The 13,255-nt window shown below is 49.5% G+C and overlaps 1 pseudogene; it reads right to left on the bottom strand.

The window, feature by feature from the left end:
- Window positions 1-226: 226 nt before the first annotated feature.
- On the bottom strand, window positions 227-969 carry LOC108534226 (40S ribosomal protein S18 pseudogene; annotated as a pseudogene).
- Window positions 970-13,255: the final 12,286 nt, after the last annotated feature.

The raw sequence follows: 13,255 nt of genomic DNA on the forward strand, positions 1-13,255 counted from the left end.
CATGATCTCAGCAATGTCTGCCTTCTGGGTTCAAGAGATTCTCCTGCCTCAGCCTCCAGAGCAGCTGGGTCTACAGGCGTGTGCCACCACGCCTGGCTAATTATTTGTATTTTTAGTAGAGACAGGGTTTCACCGTGTGAGCAGGATGGTCTCAATCTCCTGACCTCATGATCCGCCCACCTCGGCCTTTGAAAGTGCTGGGATTACAGGTGTGAGCCACCACGCCCGGCCATAAACTATTAACTGACAAGGCCTACAGACTTATTTCTTCTTAGACACACCCACGGTATGGGTGTGGCCACGGCAGCCAGTGGTCTTGGCGTGCTGGCCTCAGACACGAAGGCCCCAAAAGTGGCACAGCCCTCTATGGGCCCGAATTTTCTTCAGTTGCTCCAGGTCTTCACGGAGCTTTGTCCAGACCATTGGCTAGGACCTGGCTATATTTTCCATCCTTTACATCCTTCTGTCTGTTCAAGAGCCAGTCTGGGATCTTGTACTGCTGTGGATTCTGCATAGTGGTGATCACCCATTCCACGTCATCCTCCGTGAGTCTGCCGCCCTCTTGGTGAGGTCAATGTCTGCTTTGGTCAACACCACATGAGCGTATCTTCCATCCATACCCTCAATGGCAGTGATAGCAAAGGCTATTTTCTGCCATCCATTGATGTTGGTGTTGAGTACTCGCAAAATATGCTGGAACTTTTCAGGGATCACTAGAGACACGGTGGCAGGCTCTGGGGTTCCACGCCAGGCACCAGGCTCAGATTTGGGGTCTGGAAGCCCCACATTGCCCTCATCCTCTCTGGCTTTCATCATGGGGGTGGGGGGCGTTAAGAGGAAGGGGTCCGGGCCCTTGGCATGAGGTTCCCTTCTTCAGGAAGCCCCCCACCTCCTGGATCGCTGGGGACCCCCAGCCCTGGGTACCTCCCTCCAGCCTAGCCTTGACCCTTTGGGAACCAGAATATCTCTATCCAGCCTGGACCTTCCCAAGCTGGGGCCTCGAGCACCGCCCCAAATAAGGCAGGCACCCGGAGGTGGCCAGGAATGAATGAACACGAATGAACAAATGAATCGTATATAATCTTACAAACTCAGAAACGTAAGGCCATACAAATCTAAATCTGGCCAAGGTTGGTGGCTCAAGGCTGTAATCCCAGAACTTTCGGAGGCCAAGGCAGTAGGATTGCTTGAGCCCAGGAGTTCAAGACTATCCTGGGCAACATAGTGAGATCCTTTCTTTACAAAAAATTGAAAAAAATACAGCTGGGCATGGTGGCAGATGCCTGTAGTCCCAGCTACTTGGGGAGGCTGAGGTGGGAGGATCGCTTGAGTCCAGGAGCTTGAGACTGCAATGAGCTATGATCATGCCAATGCACTCCAGTCTGGGTGGTATAGTGAGACCCTGTTTCTAGAAAATAAATAAATAAGTTTTGTTTGTTCGTTTGTTTGTGATGAAGTCTTGCTCTGTTGCCCAGGCAGGAGTGCAGTGGCAAGATCTCGGCTCACTGTAACCTCTGCCTCCTGGGTTCAAGTTATTTCTCCTGCCTCAGCCTCTGTAGTAGCTGAGATTACAGGCATGTGCCACCACACCTGGCTAATTTTTGCATTTTTAGTAGAGACGAGGTTTTGCCATGTTGTCTAGACTGGTCTTGAACTCCTGACCTCAAATGATCTGCCCACCTCGGCCTCCCAAAGTGCTGGGATTACAGGCATGAGCCACCGCGCCTGGACGATAAATAAGTTTTTTTTTTTTTTTAATTAAAAAAATGCCTAAACCTGGATTTTTAGCATGTTGCAGGGGGCTCCCACCCAAGTCCAAGTTCTCAGAAGCTGGGAACTGAATAATGCATCTCGGGGTGGAATGTTTGATGACCCCCAGCAGAGTGCCATCTCAAGAGCAGGGTCTAGAGTCAAGGCTCGGGGTTCTAATCCTGCCTCTGCCGCTAGTCAACCTGGAAAACCACTTCCCCTATATGAGCCTCAGTTTCCCCATCTGTAAAACAGGGTTGGTACCCATGTCTTGGGGTTTGGGGGTTAGTAAATGGATCTGTGGGAAGCTGAGTCAGGCCTATTGGCGTCCGTGGGTGGTAGAGCCTCTTCCCTCTGACAGGGATGGGAATTATAGCGATAAAATCAAAGACAGGCCGGGTGCGGTGGCTCACGCCTGTAATCCCAGCACTTTGGGAGGCCAAGACAGGCAGATCACTTGAGGTCAGGAGTTCAAGATCAGAGTGGCCAACATGAAACTAAAAATACAAAAATTAACCGGGCGTGCTGGTGTGCGTCTGTAATCCCAGCTACTCTGGAGGCTGAGGCAGTAGAATTGCTTGAACATGGGAGGTGGAGGTTGCAGTGAGCCGGGATCGTGCCACTGCGCCTCAGCCTGGGTGACAGAGTGAGATTCTGTCTCAAAAAAAAAAAAAAAAAAAAAAAAGGAAAAAAAAAAAAAAAAAAAAAGGAAAAACAAACAAACAGAGAGATGGAAGGTCAGGTTGCATCAGGAGGAAGCTGGCAACCCCTGTGACTCAGGGAGGTGCGGGGGCTCCCTCCTGGACCCTGGCCACCTCTGAGCGTCCCAGCGGTTTCTTCCAGTTTTTCCTTTACTGAGATCCCTCTGTCCCCAGAGTCTCAGTTTCCTCCCTTCTGAGATGGGCTCACACTGGCGCCCCTGAATCTTCTTCTTCCACTCATCCACCATCAAAATTGCTCCCACATCCGATTCCTTCTCATGAAGGTCCTTCTCCCTGGTCCAGACTCTCCTTGTGTCTTAGGACCAGCACAGGCACCCCTCTGTGGTCTCCTCGCTTCTCCCTTTATCCCCCAGAGATACCCCACCCTGGTATCCTGAGTCCAACTAGTCCTTCTAGAAACCTCCGTGGCTCCTACCTTCCTCAGAGTAAAAGCCAAAGTTCTCCCCCAGACCTCAAAGCCCTGCTTGGTCTCACTGCACCATTGCCTCTTCCCTCCCTACCCTGCTTAATCGACTTAGGCCACTTCAGCCTCCTCTAAGCTCCTCCGGTGAGTCAGACAGGGTCCTGCCTCAGGGCCTGTCCAAAGGCTGTGCTTTCCCGGGGACCATCTTCCCAGAGACGCCCATATGTCTCCCCCACCTCCTTTGGGTCTCGGTTCAAATATCATCGTCAATCACACTCTCTCTCCCTCCTCTGCCATTAAGAATTTGTATCTTGGCCAGGCGCGGTGGCTCATGCCTATAATCCCAGCACTTTGGGAGGCTGAGGTGGGCGAATCACAGGAGCTCGAGACCAGCCTGGCCAACATGGTGAAACCTCATCTCTACCGAAAGTACAAAAGTTAACTGCGTGGTGGTGGGAGCCTGTAGCCCCAGCTACCAATCCCAGCTACTTGGGAGGCTGAGGCAGGAGAATCACTTCAGCCTGGGAGGTGGAGGTTGCAGTGAGCCGAGATTGTGCCACTGCACTCCAGCCTGGGCAACAGAATGGGACTCCATCTAAAAACAACAACAACAAAAAGAATTTGTATCTCATTCATGGTGGTGTCTCTGGCTCCTCTACACAGCTGGAGCTTAATGAGTGTGCTCACAGATAATCATACGCTGATAATACCAGATGCCTGCTGTGCTGCAGGCCCTGGGCTGTGGTCTGGGGACACAGCTGGGGAAAATTGAGAGCAATCTCGCCCTTGTAGGACTCATGGTCTGGGGACAAAAGTGGGACCCAGAGGACATTATGCACCTGAAGCAATGCATCTATAATGTGGAATCAGGTGTTGAAAAGTGCGATGAATAAAGTAGAATACATGACCAGATGCAGCAGGGGGAGCGCGTTGCCTGATCAGGCAGTCCTGGAGGGCTTCCTGGAATAGACGACATTTGGGGCCCAGGCCTGAATGAAGAGAGGGACATGCCCCTTTGCAGCAGCTCTGGTGGCCATGTGTTTCTTACTAGTTCACAGATAAGGAAACTGAGGCTCAGAGAGGTGAAGTCACTTGTCCAGCAACCCCAGATCCAAATTCCCCAGCCAGGAGCCTGCAATCCCCTTTCCGCATGGTGCCCGGTTGCAGATGGGCAAACCAAAGCCCAGAGCAGCGTTGCCACACCCCGAGGTCTCCCGGGAAGCTACTCTGCCCTCCTCCACCCTCCCTCTCTTCCCCGCGCAGTTTTACTGGGGACTTTCTCACAGGGAGGAAACAGTGACAGCTGGTTTCACAAGTAGGTGGCCCAAGCCACAGACCGGTTTCGGTTTGCAAACAGCTTCTGGCTCTGACTGCCTGCTGCTGGGCTGAGCAAACCCAGAGGTAAGAGACTCGTATCAATCCATAAGAGGAAATGGGCAATCTGTCAGCTCAGGGTCTGGCTCGTGGGCGGCAGGGCCAGGTGATGGGGGGTGCACTGAACCCTCATCTCCACTTAGTCTTGTCTTTTTTTTTTGAGAGAGAGATTCTCACTCTGTCGCCCAGGCTGGAGAACAGTGGCATGATCTCAGCTCACTGCAACCTCCGCCTCCCAGGTTCAAGCTCACTGCAGTCTCAGCCTCCAAAGTAGCTAGGGCTATAGGCACACACCACCATGCTTGGCTATTTTTTGCATTTTAGTAGAGACAGGGTTTCACCATGTTGCCCAGGCTGGTATCAAATTCCTGGCCTCAAGTGATCCGCCTGCCTCAGCCTCCCAAAGTGCCAAGATTACAGGCATCAGCCACTGCGCCTGGCCACCACTTTTTTTTTTTTTTTTTTTTTNAGACTCGTATCAATCCATAAGAGGAAATGGGCAATCTGTCAGCTCAGGGTCTGGCTCGTGGGCGGCAGGGCCAGGTGATGGGGGGTGCACTGAACCCTCATCTCCACTTAGTCTTGTCTTTTTTTTTTGAGAGAGAGATTCTCACTCTGTCGCCCAGGCTGGAGAACAGTGGCATGATCTCAGCTCACTGCAACCTCCGCCTCCCAGGTTCAAGCTCACTGCAGTCTCAGCCTCCAAAGTAGCTAGGGCTATAGGCACACACCACCATGCTTGGCTATTTTTTGCATTTTTAGTAGAGACAGGGTTTCACCATGTTGCCCAGGCTGGTATCAAATTCCTGGCCTCAAGTGATCCGCCTGCCTCAGCCTCCCAAAGTGCCAAGATTACAGGCATCAGCCACTGCGCCTGGCCACCACTTTTTTTTTTTTTTTTTTTGAGACAGAGTCTCACTCCATCGCCCAGGCTGGAGTGCAGTGGCACAATCTCGGCTCACTGCAACCTCCGCCTCCCAGGTTCAAGTGACTCTCCTGCCTCAGCCTCCTGAGTAGCTGGGATTACAGGCATGCACCACCATGCCCAGCTAATTTTTGTATTTTTGGTAGTGACAGGATTTTGCCATGTTGGCCAGGCTGGTCTCGAACCCCTGACCTCAGCCAAACCACCCTCCTCGGCCTCCCCAAAGTACTGGAATTATAGGCATCAGCCACAGTGCCCTGCCCTTCACTTAGTCTTAATCACGCATCCAGTCAACAACCGATGCTTATTTTATGCTTTGCTGTATTCCTGCATTTTATTTTTCTCCCAGCAAGCATATACTAAGTGTTTAGTGTGTACCAGATGTTAGCTCATTTAAACACCTCAAACCACTGGGAAGAATCAACCTTGGCAATTATCTTAATTTCAGACTTCTCTCCAAAATTGGGAGAGAATAAATTTCTGTTGTCTGGAGCTGCCCAGGTTGTGCAAATTTGTTACATTAGCCCCAGGAAACTTACACAGTCCCCTCTCCAACCCCAAGTAAAAACTCCCCTGTCCTCCTGCAGGTCCTCCAGGTCTGAGAGGGTAGTGCCTACCTCCTGCACTCTGGCCAGGAGCAGGAAGGTGTGTATTTCTCTTTGGGGATTTCTGGAGCATGTGGGTTGTAGACTCAGAGACACTTGGAAACTCCAGAGGTTTTTCCCAAGTGTCAGCACTATTCACCCTCCCCTAGCCATTTGTGAGTTTCTCATGAATATATCTTGGGAAACACTTGGTATTGGTGGATTTTGTAGCTTTTGACAATCAAATGGCATCTACCTGGTGTTTTAATTTGCATCTTCCTGATCCCCAATAGATGATCATCTCCTTGCCATCTCATGTGCCACTTGCCACATGAAGAAGATTTCCTCCTTCATGAAATCTTACTCTGTGTTCTTTGTGGTGTTCATTATAGGAATTCTTTATATATGTTTGATAGTATTCCTCCATCTGTTGAGTATATTGCAAATATCTTCCCCTAATTTGTCACTTATCTTTTTGTTTTGTTTTGAGACCAAGTCTTGCTCTGTCATCCAGGCTGGAGTGCAGTGGTATAATTTCAGTTCACTGCAATCTCCGCCTCCTGGGTTCAAGTGATTCTCCTGCCTCAGCCACCTGAGTAGCTGGGATTACAGGTGCCTGCCATCTTGCCTGGCTAATTTTTGTATTTTTGGTAGAGATGGAGTTTCACCATGTTGGCCAGGCTGATCCTGAACTGCTGACCTCAGGTGATTCACCCACCTTAGCCTCCCAAAGTGCTGGGATTACAGGGGTGAGTCACTGTGGCTGGCTGTCATTATAGGAATTCTTTATGTAGGTTTGATAGTATTCCTCCATCTGTTGAGTGTATTGCAAATATCTTCCCCTAATTTGTGACTAGTCTTTTTGTTTTGTTTTGAGGTGAAAACTCCCTCTGTGGCCCGGCTGGAGTGCAGTGGTATGATCTCGGCTCACTGCAACCTCCACCTCCCAGATTCAAGAGATTCTCCTGCTTCAGCCTCCCGAGTAACTGGGATAACAGGTGCCCGCCACCACACCCAGCTAATGTTTGTATTTTTAGTAGAGACGGGGTTTCACCATGTTGGCCATGCTGGTCTCGAACTACTGACCTCAAGAGATCTGCCTGCCTCAGCCAAAGTGCTGGGATTACAGGCATAAGCCACTGCCCCTGGCACCTGGCCTTTCTTTTTCTTTTTCTTTTTTTTGGAGACAGGGTCTCACTCTATGGCCCAGGCTGGAGTGCAGTGGCATGATCACAGCTCACTGCGGCCTCAAACTCCTGTGCTCAAGCAATTCTCCTGCCTCAGCCTCCTGAGTAGTTGAGATTACAGGCACACACTTCCATGCCTAGCTAATGTTTTAATTTGTAGAGATGGGGTTTCCCTATGTTGCCCAGTCTGGTCTCAAACTCTTAGGCTCAAATGATCCTCCCCTCTTGGCCTCTCAAAATGTTGGGATTACAGGCATGAGGCACCAAGGCTTGCCCTCAAGTTCACCTCTATTTTCTACCAAGACATTAAAGTTTTCTTTTGGGTCAGGCACAGTGGCTCATGCCTGTAATCTCAGCACTTTGGGAGGCTGAGGCAGGAGAATCACTTGAGACCAGGAGTTCAAGACTAGCCTGTGCAACATAGCAAGATCCTGTCTCTACAAAAAAATTTAAAAAGAATAGTCAGGCATGGTAATGTGCACCTGTAAGTTTGAGGTTGCAGTGAGCTATGATCATGCCACTGTACTCCAATCTGGGTGACAAAGCAAGACCCTGTCTAAAAAAATAAAATAAAAAGGTTAATTTTGTTATATTTTTGTGTGTAACTCCTTAACCCATGTGGATTTTTGTTTTGCATATGGTGTGAAGTAGAGAACCAATATTGTTTTCAACATGGTCTCCCATTCCCCAGATCCTTTCATGGGATAGCCTCCCCTCCCCACTGCTGGGACAGACTCTCTTCTTCTTGAAGGAAAATTCCTGACCTGCGTAGGGCTGTCTCTGGGCATTTAATTCTAATCCATTGGTCAATGTGTTTCTTTCTGTGTCAGTGTTTTGCTGACTTAATTACAGGCTTTGCCATGGGTTCCAATATCTGGTATGTCAGGTAGGACCGCCCTGTTCTTCTGCAGTAATGCCCCAAGTATTTGCAACCCTGTGCTGCTCCAGTTAAATGTTTCAATTATCATATTGAGTTACAGGGAAAGCTGTGACATGACTTTAATTGGGATTGTGTTGAAACAACAGAGGGGGAAATTAATTTAATGTGTTTATTCTCTCACATCTTTGGAAGCTAGAAGTCTGAAATCAAGGTATCTGCAAGATTGGTTCCTTCTGGTGGGTTGGGACTATTAAATGAGTTAATCTGCATCTGTATGAGCCTCAGCCTTCCTGTCCATGAACATGGTATGCCCACCGTCTCTTTAGCCTTAGTAGTCTCTCTCTGCGTTTTGTGTGTGTGTGTGTGTGTGTGTGTGTGTGTGTGTGTGTGTGCATGTGTATGTGTTTTCTGGGAGACAGAGACACTAAGTCTTTATTGGGAAGAATGTCCATCCACCTTCCCTCACTGTAGATGATGAGACATACTCAGTGTTAGGGTACAATGGCAGGTTTTAGCTGGTACTTCTTTTCCAAAGCAGGTGGCAGTCAACAATCCCTCAAGTAGTGGTAGCAATCTGTAAACTAGGTTTCAGACTTTTTGGGTGCTATCATGGAGAGAAGCAGATCTGGCTGGATCCCTCTGGAGTTTTCCTTCTCCATGTTCCATTCCAAGGGAATGTCAGCGTTGGCAGTGGCACAGTGAGTCCATTCGGGACACTCAGAATGTTACAGAATGGCTTTCAAACATTGCCCTTGAAGCTGAAGCCAAAGATGGCATCCACCCCCAGCCCATACAGCTCATTGATCAGTGTGGGCTCTAGGGGCACTTCACCAGGAAAAAGAATGACCCTTTCCTGATGGTGGGTCACCAGCATAGTGTAGAGTGGCTTGTTGGGTCTTTTGGGGTCAAAGATGATTGGCTGGTGACCAAAATGTTTGGGATGTCAAGCACAGAGCAGGCTCCCTTCTCCATTATTCCCTGGGCCACGGATGATTGGGACAGCAGCAGGGGCCCTGGACATGGATATGGGAGGATATGCCTTGGCAATGATGTTGAACAGCTGAGCCCAGCCAGTTCTGTAAGTTGGGCCATGCTGGTACTCATGAAGTAACTCCTCATGCATGGCCTGGGCCCCCTCCTGATGCAGGAATTTCACTGCTGTGCTTGCCATGACCTCCGAGTCCCCACAGCCAGTGGAGTTAAGCCACTGCGGCCCCCAGCAGATGGGTCCTGGACATCCATCTTGCATCATTAATCTCTCTTAATACAGTTTGTGTCTGTTTCCCTACAGGGTTGAAAACACTTTTTGATTCCTTTATTCCTCTTTTCTTTCTTTCTTTTTTTTTTCTTTTTGAGACGGAGTCTCGCTCTGTTGCCCAGGCTGGAGTGCAGTAGCACAGTCTCGGCTCACTGCAAGCTCCGCCTCCTGGGTTCATGACATTCTCCTGCCTCAGCCTCCTGAGTAGCTGGGACTATAGGTATAGCTGGGACTATAGGTACCCGCCACCACGCCCAGCTAATTTTTTATATGTTTAGTAGAGACGGGTTTCACCGTGTTAGCCAGGGTGGTCTCGATCTCCTGACCTCGTGATCTGCCTGCCTCAGCCTCTCAGAGTGCTGGGATTACAGGTGTGAGCCACTGCGCCTGGCCTTTATTTATTTATTTATTTTTTCTTAGATGGAGTCTTACTCTGTCACCCAGCCTGGAGTGCAGCGGCACAATCTCCTCTTTCTTGATGTAGCGCTCTGTCCTGAGCTTCCACAGCACCAGATGATTTCTTCTCCACTATATTCCTGATTCCACTAGATTTTCTCGATTTTCTCACACCTGGTATTTCTGCTTTTTTTTTTTTCTTGAGACAAGGTCTCACTCTGTCTCCCAGGCTGGAGTGCAGTGGCGCAATCATGGCCTCCACCTCCTAGGTTCAAGCTATTCTCCTGCCTCAGCCTCCTGAGTAGTTGGGATTACAGGTGCATGCCACCACGCCCGGCTAATTTTTTTTGAGACGGAGTCTCCCTTTGTCACCCAGACTGGAGTGCAGTGGTGCTATCTCAGCTCACTGCAACCTCCGCCTCCTGGGCTCAAGCGATTCTCCTGCCTCAGCCTCTGGAGTAGCTGAAAGTACAGGCACCCACCACCAAGCCCAGCTAATATTTTGTATTTTTAGTAGAGATGGGGTTTCACTATGTTGGCCAGGCTGGTCTCGAACTCCTGACCTCAGGTGATCCACCCGCCTCAGCCTCCCAAAGTGCTGGAATTACAGGGGTGAGCCACGGCGCCCGACTCTATTTTGTATTTTTGTAGCGATGAGGTTTTGCCATGTTGCCCAGGCTGGTCTCAAACTCCTAAGCTCAAGTGATCCTCCCACTCGGCCTCCCAAAGTGCTGAGATTACAGGTGTGGGCCACTGCACTGCACCCAGCTCCCTTAGGGCCACATTGCTGAGTCCGCAACGGGGCTCCTCTGCGTCGCTTTGCCTGAGCCACCAGCTCCCCAACTGGGACACTGAGTCCAGCTTCCAAGTGACCCTGGGAGAGCATAGCATTGGGATCAAGACCACAGGATGCCACCCTGGGCTCCTCGCTCCCAAGATTTTTCTAGAATCTAAGCAGCCCCAGGACTGCTTAGGGGCAGCTGTGCAATGAGATGTGACCAGGAACTGGCAGATCCTGGGACATTGCTGCTACTGCCTCGCTGCGGTGGCAGGGAAGTGCTTGATAATTAGCAGTTGGCCATTTGGATGATGACAATGTGTCAGAGCGAGACTTTAGGTTGGCTCACACCAGCGTAAACAAGTGAATGCAGCTGAGAAGACAAAAGACACTAAATCCAACCTGGGACGTATTTCTCATGCTCTGACAATGCCCACTGCACCAGGCCCAACCCACCCTGTCCTCACAATGACCCCATGCGCAAGGGGGTGATGAACCTTGCATTTGAGTGGGAGGATCACTTGAGCCCAGGAGTTCGAGACCAGCCTGGGCAACATGGTGAAACCTCGTCGCTACAAAATTGTACAGATGAGGAAACTGAGGCACACATGTGTGTGTCTCAGACTGATGGGCAGCATGGCTCACACCTGTAATCCCAGCACTTTGGGAGGCTGAGGCAGGAGGATTGCATGAGCCCATGAGTTCAAGACCAGCCTGGGCAACATAGCAAGATCCCATCTCTATCAAAAAATAAATAAATAAAAAGAATCATTTTATCCAGATTGATAGTTCTAGGGCTGTTATGCATGGAACCGGAGCCATGGTGCCTGACTCAGTATGGCTGTAACCGCCATACTATCTCCGCTTCTAAACTGACTGCTTTATGGCTAGATCCTCAAGCGATCCTCCTGCCTCAGCCTCCCAAAGTGCTGGGATTACAGGTGTGAGCCGTGCTGCCCATCAGTCTGAGACATACAGATGCGTGCCTCAGTTTCCTCATCTGTACAATTGGGAGGCTGCAGTGAGCCATGATTGTGCCACTGCCCTCCAGTCTGGGTGACAGACTGAGACCCTGTCTTGATAATAAATAAATAAATTGACTGTTTTCTCCTTTTTTTCTGTATTTCTGTATTAATGGTGTGGTCACATATGTTTCATGAATGCTTTGAATCTAGCAAGTTAATACTTATAACTTAAAACACAGATGTGTTTTGTTTTGAAGCAAGAAAAAGAACATGAACAGACACATCTGGATAGCTAGGGTATGTAGCAAGAGACCACTCTTCATCCTTCCAGAGCTGGAACTAGTAACATGAGTTTTCCAAAACAGACGACTTTGTATAAAGCATTTGAATTTTTTTTCTTTTTCTTTTCTTTCTTTCTTTCTTTCTTCTTTTTTTTTTTTTTTAGACAGAGTTTCGCTCTGTCACCCAGGCTGGAGTGCAACGGAGCGATCTTGGCTCACTGCAACCTCCACCTCCTGGGTTCAAGGGATCCTCCTGCCTCAGCCTCCCAAGTAGCTGGTAGGACAGGTGCCCACCACCATGCCCAGCTAATTTTTGTATTTTTAGTAGGGACGGAGTTTCACCATGACGGCCAGGCTGGTCTCAAACTCCTGACTTTAGGTGATCCACCTGCCTCAGCCTCCCAAAGTGCTGGGATTATGGGCGTGAGCCACCGCGCCCGGCTTTCTTTGTTTTTCTTGAGACAGTCTCAGTCCGTTGCCCAGGCTGGAGTGCAGTGGCACCATCACGGCTTACTGCAGGCTCAGCTTTCTGGGCTCAAGTGATCCTTCCACCTCAGCCTCCCAAGTAGCTGTGACTAAAGGCCTAGTCATAAGAACCATTCTGTAACATTTGAGTGTCCACCACCACGACTGGTTAATTAAAAAAAATTTCTTTTGTAGAGACGAGGGGTCTCCCTATGTTGCCCAGGCTGGTCTCAAACTTCTGACCTTAGGTGATCCACCTGCCTCGGCCTCCCAAAGTGCTGGGTTTAGAGGTGTGAACCACTACTCCCAGCCTGGATTTTATTCTTATGTTACTTTTTTTCCTCACATTCTCAAAATAAAATATTAAATACATAAATCTTGAGTCAAGTGTATTAAGGTATAATATATCCAATAAAGTACAGTTGAATGAGTTTTGTTTTTTTGAGACAGGGTCTCACTCTGTCACCCAGGCTGGAGTGCAGTCATGTGATCTCGGCTCACTGCAACCCCTGCCTCCCAGGTTCAAGCAATTCTCCTGCCTTAGCCTCCCGAGACGCTGGGACTACAGGCACATGCCACCATGTACAGTTGATTTTGGTATTTTCAGTAGAGACGGGATTTCACCATGTTGCCCAGGCTGGTCTCGAATTCCTGACCTCAAGTGATCCTCCCACCTCGGCCTCTCAAAGTGCTGGGATTACAGGCATGAGCCATGGTGCCCAGCCAAGCACATTTTTCCTTATGGGGATAACAGTGAGTTTCAGACAGTTATATACACAATGGGGGTGTGGGGATAAATAAAAGTGAAGGGCCTTCCTGCAAGAAGCCCTCGGGGCTGAGCTCAGAGGGACCCAGCAGCCTGAGATGCAAGGTTGGCTCTTGGCCACCTGCAGTTGGCTAAAGTCCCATTTCATGGCCAGTGCTACTGAGGCTAGAGACAAATGACCCAGTGGGCTCAAATCTGGCCCTGGATGCTGGACCTCCATCTTCTCACCTCAAAAGCAAGAATAAGGCCAGGCACAGTGGCTCACGCGTGTAATCTCAACAATTTGAGAAGCCGAGGCAGGAGGATCACTTGAGCCCAGGAATTTGAGACCAGCCTGGGCAACATGGCAAGATCCCATCTGTTTAAAAAAAAAAAAAAGTGGCCGGGCGCGGTGGCTCAAGCCTGTAATCCCAGCACTTTGGGAGGCCGAGACGGGTGGATCACAAGGTCGGGAGATCGAGACCATCCTGGCTAACATAGTGAAACCCCGTCTCTACTAAAAAATACAAAAAACTAGCTGGG

Source organism: Rhinopithecus bieti, unplaced genomic scaffold (assembly GCF_001698545.2).
Source record: "Rhinopithecus bieti isolate Rb0 unplaced genomic scaffold, ASM169854v2 scaffold_9899, whole genome shotgun sequence".
Lineage (NCBI taxonomy): Eukaryota > Metazoa > Chordata > Mammalia > Primates > Cercopithecidae > Rhinopithecus > Rhinopithecus bieti.